General features: G+C 48.0%; 1 protein-coding gene across 2 annotated transcripts in view; it reads right to left on the bottom strand.

The window, feature by feature from the left end:
• MID2 (midline 2) overlaps positions 1–10,510 on the bottom strand; it is a 158,614-nt gene extending 148,104 nt beyond the window's left edge. For both annotated transcript variants that reach the window (XM_063313502.1, XM_063313503.1), the window contains exon 1: positions 10,375–10,510. The gene's annotated coding sequence lies outside the window, so the exon portion shown is untranslated. The remainder of the gene's footprint in view (positions 1–10,374) is intronic.
• Positions 10,511–12,992: the final 2,482 nt, after the last annotated feature.

Here is a 12,992-nt window from a genome sequence, read left to right as displayed (position 1 = left end):
GTCTTGGCAATCCTCACATCTCACAGTGTTTTACTGTACTTTCTCTTTCAAAGTTGTTTCCTAAGAGTTTCCTTTTTTCAGATCATGTTGACATAACCTGTTCTTCCAGTTGAACCAACTCTCAATACACTGCAAACCAAATGTGGTTTGTCCAATAAACCAGGACTAGACAAATCATGTCTTAATGCAGAACGTAGCCATAGCCCTAAACTCTAACTACAGAGGAGAGATGCTGCCCACAAGCTCTCCCAAAACTATGGAGAAAAAAGCTTTAAATGGCCCAAATCTCAGAAAATGAGAGTAGTTTTCCACAACATTTCACCGGATCTTAGCATTCTCACACGAGATCTCAAAGGGTAATCATTACAATATCCCAACATCCGGCAATCACACGATGGTCCTACCAAATTTGGAGGGGCACACTATAAAGCTTGTGTAAGGTGGCATGTGAGCAGTAAGATTAAACGTGTCCTTAGGAGTAACCCAAATATACACAACTACAATTAAGACTTTTCAGGGCTTGCAAAAAGCTGCCTATGTTGGATTACCCAAAAGATTGCCAACAATACAAGCTGTCAAGCTCCTTCTGATACATCTATCAACAAACCTCAAGATATAACATTAACAGAGCCAGTTTCATGTAGTGGTTAAAGCACCAGGCTAGAAACCAGGAGACCGTGAGTTCTAGTCCCACCTTAGGCATGAAGCCAGCTGGGCGACCCTGGGCCAGTCACTCCCTCTCAGCCCTAGGAAGGAGGCAATGGCAAACCACTTCTGAAAAACCTTGCCAAGAAAACTGCAGGGACTGGTCCAGGCAGTCTCCAAGAATCAGACACGATTGAATGGATAAAAAAATAATAATGACATTAACAGCTTCTCACACAATTAGTTTTCATCAAAAATATTTCTTCTCCAATTCCAGATCCTTTCGCTCAATGTAGTGGTAAATTGTTGGCAATTGCCCTTCTTATTCAACCAGGGCATCCTGCAACTGTACTTCATGCACTTCCCTGGCCCATCAGAAGCTTCCAACCCTAGTTATAGAGACAGGCATCCTGAACTACACCAAACTGATCAAAGTCAGTTTAAATCTGATGATTGGATTATACTTTCCCAATGCATTATGCAGAAGGCTATGCAGAAAAAGATTATTGTACAAATGGTGAAATAATGAAAACCCCAAGTCTATATTACTAGTTTAATCCAAAATGACTTTCCTTGCTTTTAGCTCCATGCTAGCTTTCATTTGCACAAGCTTATTACTGTAAAAACTCACCCACTGCTCAGGATATTCTATATTATATTTTTATTAAGAGCAAGAGGTAAAAAAGAACTCACTGTTTTTGTTTTTAAAAATTGGGCTGTGTAGATTGACTGAAGGTTAAAATTCTCCTTTCTGCATGGGAACAAATCATTTTGTGATTATCCCCTCCCGCCTCCCAAGGTTTATGTTTCCAAAAAAACATACAAAGCAGCATCTTTGAGTCACAGCTTAGAAACAAAAGAAAAATCTTTCTTTACTCTAAGACATGATGGCAAGGCTTTCCCTTTAATCTGAAGCTCCCTTCAATGGATCAGAGTGCCAGCAAAGCAGAGTAGGTTAAAACATACCATCAACCTGGTTTGAACCTATAAAAAAAGAGAATTTCTATAACTGTTTGTGAAGTCTAGACCCAAGAAAACAGCCTCTGAGTGTCTTCTGTTGATTCAATGCACCTTTGCCGATTTTTTTATGCCATTCCTAAAGCATTTGCAGCTGAGACATCCTGACGTAAATTTGACAGATTTTTCTCTTCCCTCCTACCCCCAATTTCTGCCTGACTAATTCAAAAGTGGATTTGCTTTATTAAAAAGAGATTTTCTAGACCATTAGTGCTACCACAGCATAGCTAATACAGCCATAAAATAGCAAATCAATGGGGAGACTCTGCGATTAACTTTGCTGTTAAAAATGAGTTCCAGCCATTACAACAGCTCAGAAGCTGATGGAGAACCAGGCAGGTACATTTAATCCACTGGAGAAATTAAAAGAGATAAGATACAGTCAATCACTAACATGGCTGCCACACTGAAGTTGCCTATAGCAGTAACATAAAAACATATATAGGACAGAATTGCCTAGTAAATTTATGGGACCCTCCCTTTTATCCAATCTTAAATGCTGCAAAGACATTATCAAATCACAGAGAATTTAGTAGGATGGATCTGGCAAGTCTTCTTTAATATCAGAACACTTGCTTTTAGAGAGATAGAGAGAAGGACTCCAGAATAACTAGAAGCTTGGAAATTTAATACTCTGGGCCAAATGACCCAACCTTCTCCAGTAATTTCTAAGTTACTTCTACTACTGGAAAGTAAAATAATGTTTCTAGATCTTCTAGGCTGGGTTCCCTGTGGTGGGACATGGAGTTTCTCTAGTATTTACAAGTATGTTGGGTGGACCCAACTATCATGGTTTACAAACCATGGCTGGAACCCAGCTATTAGTGTTATTTTAAAATGTAGTTCAAACAAACCATAGCTTAGCATACAGGTGGGCATCTTGAAGCTTTTGATGGTTCTCAGAGCCTAATGAAACAGATGGCCCAGTTTTCCGCTATTTTTAAGATGAGAAGCCTACAAAAGCAATTGTGTAACCTTTAAAGTAGGATATTATCAAAAAGCACCCATAACCCAGTTCAACTTACAAGTATGATCGAGGCTCATCTAGTTTGTGATTGTCAGACTAACCAATGACTCTGCATCTTTAAGGACCCAAAGAGTGTCCAACCCAGCATCCTACGATTCCCTAAGGAAAGCACTTCATCCCAAGTAGCTGGCAGGAATTCAGGAAGTCACTGTCCCCAAACATTCAAGGGGCGCCAAGCCACGTTTCATTGTGAAAGACCTGCTACCCTCTCAGCTGAGCTGCTTTGTCTGAAAACACCCTTCCCAGGGGAAGAATCATCGGACCAACGGGTTTTCCCATCACTCTTCTAGCTGTGCTGGGGAAGGGCTGTAAAGAGCAATCTAAGGTCCTTGTGCAAAGGTTGACACAGGACTGTTCTATCTACATGTACATAATAATTCAGAACAAAGGACCTTAGATGGCTCTTTAATGGGTCAACCCATTGGGCCGATGATTCACACACCCCAAGCAAAGCCATGATGGGTTGCCTGGCTTCATGAGTTGTATGGACTCAGTGACTGATTTCAATGCCAGAGTTGTGACTTACCATACGGTGGTTTATTCCATAAACCCTAAACCATTGCTTAGCACAAGGCCTGAACTGGCATGTGGGGGAAGAGGACATAAAAAGGATCACACCCGGCTCCCTAGAGCACTATGTTCAACCTCTAATACTTCCGAAGATGACTGTCGAATGGTAATGCTGAATACAACAGAAATTATTCTGTATATGACTGCGGAGTCATCATACTATTTGTCTTTTTTTATATATAATTTTGATTAAGAATTTTTAAAAGGAGATACAAACTGACAAGAACTAATATAAAGGAAAGAAAACAAAGAAAGGAAAAAAGAAAACAAAGAAAAAGCCAAAAGTGCAAAAAGAAAGAATGAAAAGAAATAGAAAGAAGTAGCTTCCGATGCTCTTTTCAGCAGTTATAAGTACAAATACAAAATTACCTCTTACTGTATGGTTACAAAAAAAAAAACACCTCCCTTTTTTCTATTACCTATTTTTTCTAATCATCAAAACCATAAATCATACGTTTATTTTTTTCTGTTTCACGCAAAAAAGTCCATAAAGGGTTTCCAGTCAGCGATAAACGTAGATATTGTCTTTTCTCTAATCCAGGAAGCCCGTTTAGCCATTCTGCAAGTTCCATCATCTTCGCCAACCATTCCTCCATTATACTATTTGAACTAAATGGTTTATGTATATGAAAAGAATAAAACTTCATTTTTATTCTAGCCTCACCCATGACTTTGAGGGGAGTTGGCAAGCCACCCCAAGGCCTCATGTGACTCTTTGAACACCCCAGGCCTATGCAGAAGACATTCATCTTTAAGAAAGCAGAAACTGTCTTTGCTTCACCAATGGCTGAACAGTTCCTCAAATAAGTCTCCATCAGCCTTGTCTCCCACCAGGCATCTACAAGAGGGGAAGCCATAAGAAAAGCCTAGCATGATTCAAACAATCCCAAAAGTCAACAGCCACCTGTTGAAATGCACACTGCGTACCCCCCATCCCACCCCCAGGAGAAGGCAACAGGCATAAACAATACCCTGCCAGGAATTTAAAGCTTCCGGAAATCAGCACAGGGTAAGCTTTGCCCGCGTCTGCCAGGCGGCAAAAAGGTTGTGCCCGAAGCCAAGAGGGAGCCTTGAAAAGAACTTTTGATGGCAGTAGATTTTTACAATGCCTGGTTTCTTTTCCCCCAAGCTGGCAGACCTCTGCTTCCACCCCACCTCCCACCCCGCAGTCTGCGGGCTTTCCACGTTCCAAGCCTCCGCTTTCATGCTTCGCATACAGAGATGCAGCCGTTTCACAAACAGCCCATGCTGGAAAGCACAGCCCTTCACCTCCCCTACTGGGTTTTCTGCTCGTTAATCAACGCAGCTTAATGGAGCTGTTCGCTCAAACAGAATAAAACTGGTACCCTCATTACGGAGAAGTATGCCAGGGCTTTCTGGGAAGCAAAACCATTTAAAAAAACAAAAATGTCAACTCAGGATGCAGCAAGTTTACCCATCTAGGAAGCCCCTGTGGAGCTTCCCTCCAGGGATTTTTTTTTGGGGGGGGGGGCATTCAAAAGAGGTGAAGATCATGCGTTTCAGCGCTTGCTGGCTTTAGAAAACAGAAGGGGGAAGCAAGCCTTTGGCGACCCAAGAGCAGCTCCTGAGCTGGGAAGGCGGTCTTGGCCAGAGCAGGGCTGAATTATGCACAGTCCAACTAGCTTTGGGAGAAGCACTATAGCTCAGTGGTGGTGAAAGCATTCTGCACGCAGAAAGTCGCAGGCTCCATTCCCAACCTTTCTAGGTGAAAAAATTAACCGGCCCTTGGCGAAAAAGACCTTCGCCATACAAAGAGAGAAAGACTGAGAGCTGAAGGCACGTGCAGTCTAATTTAGAACCACGTCACTTGCATGCAACTTCTGGTTTCCACAGAAAGGCTTACACTTTTTTCCTTAGCAAAGGGTGGGGGGCTGGAGAGAAGAGGAACTAAAAAACATGGGCAAGTAGTGTTCTTACTCCAGCATTGAAAGCACCAGGGTGTCCAAGGCCAAACAAGGAGATGCCTCCAGTATATACCCATCCATAAGTAGTCCATGCACTCAGAACCAAAGCATGCCACAGAATTACTAGCTGCTAGTAAAACAACAACAACAGATAAGCAAGTCAAGCTATATCCCACTGAGGAAAGCAGAATCCTTTTTCACATTCGCACTCAGAAGGGCAAATCAAGGCCGCTTCCCTATCCCATCCAATGAAAGTAATGCTACTTCTTTACGGTATTTCATTTTTTTTACCCTTCCAAAAAACTCAGGCAGTGTACGTAAGCGTAGGGACACAAGGGTGCTCCTCACTGCCAAACAATTATTTGCGCTGGTAAGATTCCCCTCTTTTTCCCTTAGGCAAGAGAACAGGAAGAAACTCATCCACCTCCAACTGGCTGGGCTATGCTTCCCCTGCTGGTTTTGAGACTTTTTGAACTCAGAGAGACGTTTAACATGTGGATGTGGACTTCTTGCAACAGTGAGGAAGGACAACAGATCCACCACAGATCCCAGGAAGCAACGAGGCAGGTTTTCTGGATCTCTCCAAAAGATAGCGCTGTTATACTTTCTATACCGTTGCCCAAACCCATGGAGTTACCCTGCAAAAAACCATTCCCTGCCTCAAGGAGTTTACAATCTTAAATTCAGTGGGAGGGGAGAAGAAACTAGGGAAAGGGGCAGAGGCAAAGGTCAACAGGAAAACCATGTTTGTTGCAAGCCAAGATACCAGACAGCATCCCAAGTAGGCAATGGTGGCAATGGAAAGATGTGGAGGGGGAATGAGGCTTTATCCTTACAACCTGGAGTTAGGGAGAAGGTCTTCTTGCAGCCAAGACCCTGCCCTTGCTTGGGAAGATCCATTACTAGCACCAGGTCTAGCTTTTTCTCTAAAACAAGGAGCCATCTGGTCAGTTTATTTCATTCTCCCATCAAGGGAAAGTTGAGCAGGGATTTAATCCTCGATGTCCCTAATTTGTCTGTTAAATTAGGATAGGCACTCCAAGAACTGTACATTCCTGTTGCAGCCAGTTGAAAGGGGAGTAAGGTCCAGTTTGGTGTAGAGGTTAAGGCACCGGGCTAGAAACCAGGAGACTGGGAGTTCTAGTCCCGCCTTGGGCACGAAGCCAGCTGGGTGACCCTGGGCCAGTCCCTCTCTCTCAGCCCTGGGAAGGAGACAATGGCAAACCACTTCTGAAAACTTTTGCCAAGAAAACGGCAGGGACTTGTGCAGGCAGTTTCTAAGAATCAGACTGGACTGAATGGATTAAAAAAAAAAAAGGAGAAGAGAACAGGACACTTTTGATTGTCCCAAGGAAAGTCTTTGCACTGAAATTCAAATTCATTCTTTAAAAAGAGGCAGGGACGTGCAGCCTTTCTAATGCTACTGAACTACTGCAACTCCAAGCCACCCCAAACCGATCAGCCCAGGCGTACTTCAGCAACATCTGGAGGATGTTGCATTGCAACACTTCCAATATTGCATCCCAATATTTCCAATTCCATCTCAAAGTGGATCGAGTGGCCATATTGTTTTGGCTGCCTCTTAGGAAAATTATTCTGGAACCCTACCTTCGAAGAAGGGCTCATTGGATAGAAGCTAAAGAAGGCACAGGCCTGGTTGACACATAATGCTCAGCCATAATGTGAGGTTTTTGCTTTATGCGTGCCCTCGCATGATGTACGGGCCCAGCAACTGTGATCAGTAATTACTTATGGCTTAGCCGTATGTAATTTTAAAAAATCCTAGCATAGTGCCAGCACTTAAGAGCCAAAAAGAAAGAGGGAACAGAGGAGAGAAAGAGAGAGAGAGAGATTAAAAAGCTAGTGATGAGCTGCTACCATTGGTATGGATAGGCACATAGATTTATACTTATCTTTCACCACGAATTCAAATCTAAGCATTTACTGGAAGCTAAAAAGCAAAGATCTCAGGGTCACTGAAAGATAGATACCAATATCCAGAGGACCCCCCCCCCATCTCTTTTCCAAGGCTTTATTTGAAAGCTTAGTCATCTCAGAAAATGAAAGCTGCTCGGTGCTCTTTTTTACCCCAAAGGAAGATGATCCTGGATTTAAGGCCATTCCTTCCTCCTCAAAGGAAGATTAGTCAGAAAAAACCCTCATCTGCCTCTATTGCCACATTGTGAACTCCACTAAAGACAATCTTCTCATGTTCAAAATAAATTATTGGGGGGGAGGGGAGAAGAAAGTAACCCTCTTTTCAGCTAAACACAACTATTGAAAGCATTATTTTCTCCTGAAAAATTCAGCTCCTCTAAACCTCGGCGCAAAGGGAGCCATCAGGAAATCTTGCCGGAGGCTTGTCAATATTACTCACATTCCCTCGCCTGGAATAATTCAAATCTTCCCCTGCATCCCCCCCCCCCCTGTTCAAAGCACTCCAAGAGCTCCCCCAAGGAAACAGGAAGCTATCCCACCTTTTTGCCAAATTGTCTGTCCTTGAGCTGGGCATGCTGCTGCCAAGCTAAGCCAGGCAAGCTACCCCATCTGCCATCCCCGCCTTCTAAATAACAGGCCGCTGGTCAGTCACCACGGTGCCAAAATACGCACATCCGTCCAGAGGCGCAGACCTACAAGGACAGGGACACACCAGACCCTTAGCTGTCACCTACCCCACCAAACAACCAGCAGGAGCGTAAGGATGAAGTAAGTTGTACTGTTTCAACCCCCTGGAACAACCACCAAGAACAGCTTTTTAAAATAATAATAATAATAATAAACAAACATGCCTCTGCAACACACCTCTTGCCCTAAATGCTAAGTGGCTCTCTCTTTCCACAAGGTACTTTCTGCAAACCACCCCAAACACCCTGCTTTGGTCCACAGAATCATCTTTGCCAGTCGAGGTTCCCGCACATCATGATTCCTTTCTCGATTGCCCTTGAACACCTAGGAAACCAGGCAGCGGTGAGAGCACACACATCCCCGGCCTGGTCTTTGCATCCCATTCCATGTTGCTTCACTATCAAAACGAGAGGCAGGCGTTAAAAGCATTTGACTCTTAAAATAAACAACTCAGAAATCTCTGCCTGCACTGCCTTGTTGCCCTGTTTAGAGCTTAGCGGCCCTTTTGCAGAAATGCCCAAGAGCCAAGTGCAGGGCAGTTGAAACAGTCTCTGGTGCACTACCTTAGCAGAGAAGGATGGGGCCAGCTGGCCTTCAGGCTCGAAGATAACAGCCGGCTTTTTCGCTATGCAGGCGGCAAAAGTAGGGAGTTAGGAGGGTGGCCCTAGAGGTGTTGGCCTCGTCCTCCTCTTGCCATAAAGCTGTCAAGGGCAATGCAAGCAGGGACCAACTAACCCAAATGTGGATACCATCAGAGAAAAAGCTTGGATTTTCTTTACATTCCTGCTATTTATTTTGACCTCAACAGGTCAGAGCTGAGTCCCACAATCCAAATCTTTAGCCAGGGCTTCTCAGCTTAAGTTATCCAGAACCCAACCATGCCCAAGCTGCAAGCAGTGTTAGAAATACCTATCATGGAACAGCCAAGCAGACCGTGAAAATTTGGTTCAAGCTTGTTGTACTGAGGAAGAGGTTGTAGCTCTTTGGTTAACCCCAGAAAGCTCCCCACTTTTGCACGTTTTCTTAAGCCCCCCAAGCCCCCCAGGATGGTATTAGCACTCACAGCAAGCATCGCAGCTAAATCTTCTTGGCAAGACCAGGCCAGTTCCATAAATGAATTAAATCTCAAATTGCCCATGGCAGCCACACATGTCCAGTGCAATTCCCTTCACCATGGTCTCTACTTCTGTTTGCAAACTTCCAGGCTGAACCTCCCCCTCCTGAAAGAGCACCCCTTTGTGGGCAGGGCTGCAACGGGGGCGGGGGGGAAGCGGGACATGTGCCCCAGGCGCCACGCTGGGTGGGGTGCCAAAATGGGCGCGGAATCCATGTCTGCCCCAGGTGACACAGACCCTAGTTGCGGGCCTGTTTCTGGGTGGCACTCCAGTCAAGAAACCACCCCAAGACCAAAGCATCTTGCTGACCCAACTGGGAATTTGCAAGGAAAAGGGAACAGGCATCAGAGTGGCAATTCCAGAGAACAGGGAATGACTGCTGCAGTTCCAGGGCTGCTTGAGGAGGAAGAAAGACACACCACATGTTGCTGGCAGCAGGCTGGTGAGCCTCCCTCTCCAGAGAGAGAGAGAGAGAGAGAGAGAGAGAAGACAGCCAGAGGCAGGCAGCAGTGCTAAGCAGGTGACTTGCAATTAAACAAACCACGGTTCTCTCTCTCAAAAGGGGGAGGGTGAAAGCATTATGCACACTCCAGGCACTTCTGTCTTTCTCAACTCAGCCGTTCCGGCCGATCGTCACACCTGGGAGAGAAAGAACTTGTCTCGACTGGCATTTTCCCGGGCTCTGTAGCTCCCCCCCGGCTGGCAGCGAATCTGGTCCTTCAGCAAGTGGGGCGCCGATGCCGCTGCCCCGGTGAGGGTCGAGATGGGGCGCTCGGGGAGAGCCAGCGGGGGCGCCTCCCGAAGCGGGGTGACCAGCCAGACTACGGGGACACTGGGTGCGCAGCAAGCTCCGCGGGTGGGAGGCGTACACGTGTCTCAGCGTCCATGCAACCTTTCTGCCCCCTCAACGGGGTTCCGGGGTCCAAGAAAGAGGCTGTTCTCCGGCTGAACTTTGGGCAGCAAGCGCGACTTGGCAACGGAGTGAGGCGCAGAGCCGGGCGGAAAGAGGGGGCAGATGTGCCTGTGGGGGAGGGGCGCCCATTTTGCTTTCGGCCCCCCTGCGCTCTCCACCCCCTCCCCGCCCCCGCACAATCAAATCGCCACTCCAGTTGCGCACCTTCCGGAAAGCGCCGGGGGAAAGGGCCAAGCGCCGGGCATGTGACCCTCCTGCTCTCTCCCACCCCCCCCCCCGTCACCGCGTGCCTTTCTTTCCGCAGCTCTGCCCTTAACCCTTTCCTGCACCCTTTGCCCAGTCCGAGGGAGGCGGGTCCCCGCCTGCAGCAAAGCCACCCCGCTGCCGCCGGCTCCCGTCCTGCCGGGCTCAGGTCGACCCCTCTCCGGCTTCCCCCAGAGCGACCGGGGCGCAAAGGCCACCTCCGGGCGCCTCCCGGCGGGTTTCTTCCTCGGGGCGGCGGCCGCAGCCCCCGGCGACCTCTTTCCCCCGACTCACCAGCCGGAGCGAGGAGCCTCCGCGCCGCCACCGCCGGCCCCAGCGCCGCCGCCCGGCTGTCATCTTGTTCGGAGGCGCGAAGGAGGAGCCGGCGCCGGTCGCGGCGGAGAAGGCGATCGCGGTGGAGCTGTCGGCCGGTCGGAGGGTGGGACGGAGGGAGGAGAGAGACGAGGAAGGGGGCGGGCGAGAGGGAGGGAACAGGCGCGGCCGGCCCGGGCGAGGGGAGGAGAAAGGCAGGAAGGCCGCGGGGCTGGAGCCGCGCCGCCTCCTCTTCTTCCTCGCCCGCCCGCCTCTTGACTGGCGAGCCTTCCAGGCTGAAAGCGCGCACCGCGGACGGACCGCCCGCCCGGTGCCAAAGCGCGCGATCCCCCGGGCGCGCGGGTGGTGCCACCAGAGGGCGTCGCGGGCCAGGGCAGGGGGGCAAAGCCGAGACCCAGCGCTCGGCCGGGGACAGGGGGAGAAAAAGGCTGGGGGACCCGAAATCCGCTCCGAGGCGCGGGAGCGATTCTCGGCGGGCCTACGAAGACGGGAGCGCTTCTGCCCTAAGTTACAAATAGGGGCCGCGGTGGGTCAAAGATCCTGGACGGGCTTTCCCGGCCTTTGGAAACAGCCGCTTTCACGCGCTTTCTCCCCGGGACCGCCGCCTCTTTGGGGCCCTTCGCTGCCTCCAGGAGCCCGGCAGACGGAAGGGCGCGAGCAGAGCCGGACCAACGCCTGCCGGCCCGTCTGTTTTGCCCGGCTAGAACGGCTGGCTCGAAGGCAGAATATCGATCCGCGGATCGTTTCCCACACTTTATTAAAGGAGAAAGAACGTGGTTGCGAGCGGGTGGAAATTCCCTCCGGCTTTTCTCTCTTTGGGATGAGACAAAGCACAACCCACGGCATTAGGATGCTTAATTTGGCCCTCGGCCAGGCTCTCTGCTGACCTTGGGGGAAGGTCATTCCCACCAGCCTTCTTGTAAAGGTGGAAGGGCAAGCTGCAAAGCAGGGCTAGCAGATGCCAAAAGGGATGCTGACAGCTGTTTCCATCTTCCCCACCTGAGAATTAGACTTTTTTTTAAAGATCTTGCTGTCTTAAAGGCTGTAAAGTCTCATTTAAATGAAGCTCGACTTCTAACGACTTCAGGGACCTTTCCTTGTCATTTTCTTGGTAGCAATACAGAAGTGCTTTGCCATGGCCTTCTTCCTTGAAACTTATCTGACTACTCAGTGTAGTTTACAACCTGGAGATTTCCAAGTGGTCTCCCATCCAAGGGCCATCCAGGCTTGATCCTGTGTTGCTTCCAAGCCCAAGCAAGATAAGCCAGATGCTGCCACCTACTGAATTCTGTGGGGTACTGATGTCTGTACACTTTCCCCCTGACTCCTGGGGGAGTCCATCCTTTTTCTTGAAAGCCCCATAATTCCCAGCCAACTGGAAGAAAGTTTCTCTGGGAGTGCACTGGATTCCTATAACTTCTACTGCTTCTGATACTGATGCTGCTGGCAGTTGTTCCTGGCAGTGGCACTTCTTCAGTTTTTAACTTGGAGGAAAACCACACAGCCTGGCCCATCCACTGCAGAGGCAGTTCCTTTGGTCCCTGCCAAGTTTCTTCTTCCACCCTGGTTTGATTTGATTTGATTTCTTTAATGGAGGGGCTGCAGCCTTTTTGCTTGGAAGAGGGTGGACACCTGCCTGGGAAAGCAAAAGGTGAAGATAGAATGAGAGGGCAGACAGCATCTCAGAGGAGCAGACAGGATTGATCTGATGCATCCTCCTCCTGGTCTGTGGGGTTTGACATTGGTCCTATTGCCACCCCCAATGCAGCCTTGAAATAACAAGGCGCCCCCTTGGTGCCGATGATTCATGGAGGTTGGGGTCCCTGGGAAGGCCAACTACAGGCTGTCCATTGGAGATTAATTAGCCAAGTATCTAAAAAGGAATAGAGCGTCAGGTTGGTGTAGCAGTTAAGGCACCTGGCTAGAAACTGGGAGACCATGAGTTCTAGTCCCACCTTAGACACGAAGCCAGCTGGGTGACCTTGGGCCAGTCACTCCCTCTCAGCCCTAGGAAGGAGGCAGTGGCAAACCACTTCTGAAAACATTCTTCCCAAGAAAACTGCAGGGACTTGTCCAGGCAGTCTCTTGAGAATTGGACACGATTGAACAGATAATGTATTATTATTATAAAGGAATATAAACTTGAACTGGATTATTATTAAAACTGCTCACTTTTTCAAGTCATCGTGAACATCTCTTGCCAACTTTAGCTGCTGAGCCTCAATGCTGTGAAGTACATACTGATGGGAAGAAAAAAATCCCATCTTAATTCTAAAACCATAATTCTCACTAACCATATCTGATTGATTATGATAGACTCCATAAATGGCATGAGAACCCACTATAGATGGCTTATAGAAAATCTTCCTTCTGCTTTTTTACGTAATTTTTCTGAATGAATTTTTTGTAAAAGCAAAAACTAAAGTGAGCTGGGCAGTCCAAACATCCTTGCCATGGAAAAAGAGGTATCCTACACCCCAGAACTGGCTTCTAGAGTAGAGAGAGGCTGTGGATGGATGGATTCACATCATTACCTAGCAAAGGAGCTGAGTTTTCTTTCTCATGTGCAATTAAAGACT

This window comes from Candoia aspera, chromosome 12 (assembly GCF_035149785.1).
Source record: "Candoia aspera isolate rCanAsp1 chromosome 12, rCanAsp1.hap2, whole genome shotgun sequence".
Taxonomy (NCBI): domain Eukaryota; kingdom Metazoa; phylum Chordata; class Lepidosauria; order Squamata; family Boidae; genus Candoia; species Candoia aspera.
This window is presented reverse-complemented; position numbering and strand designations above follow the sequence as displayed.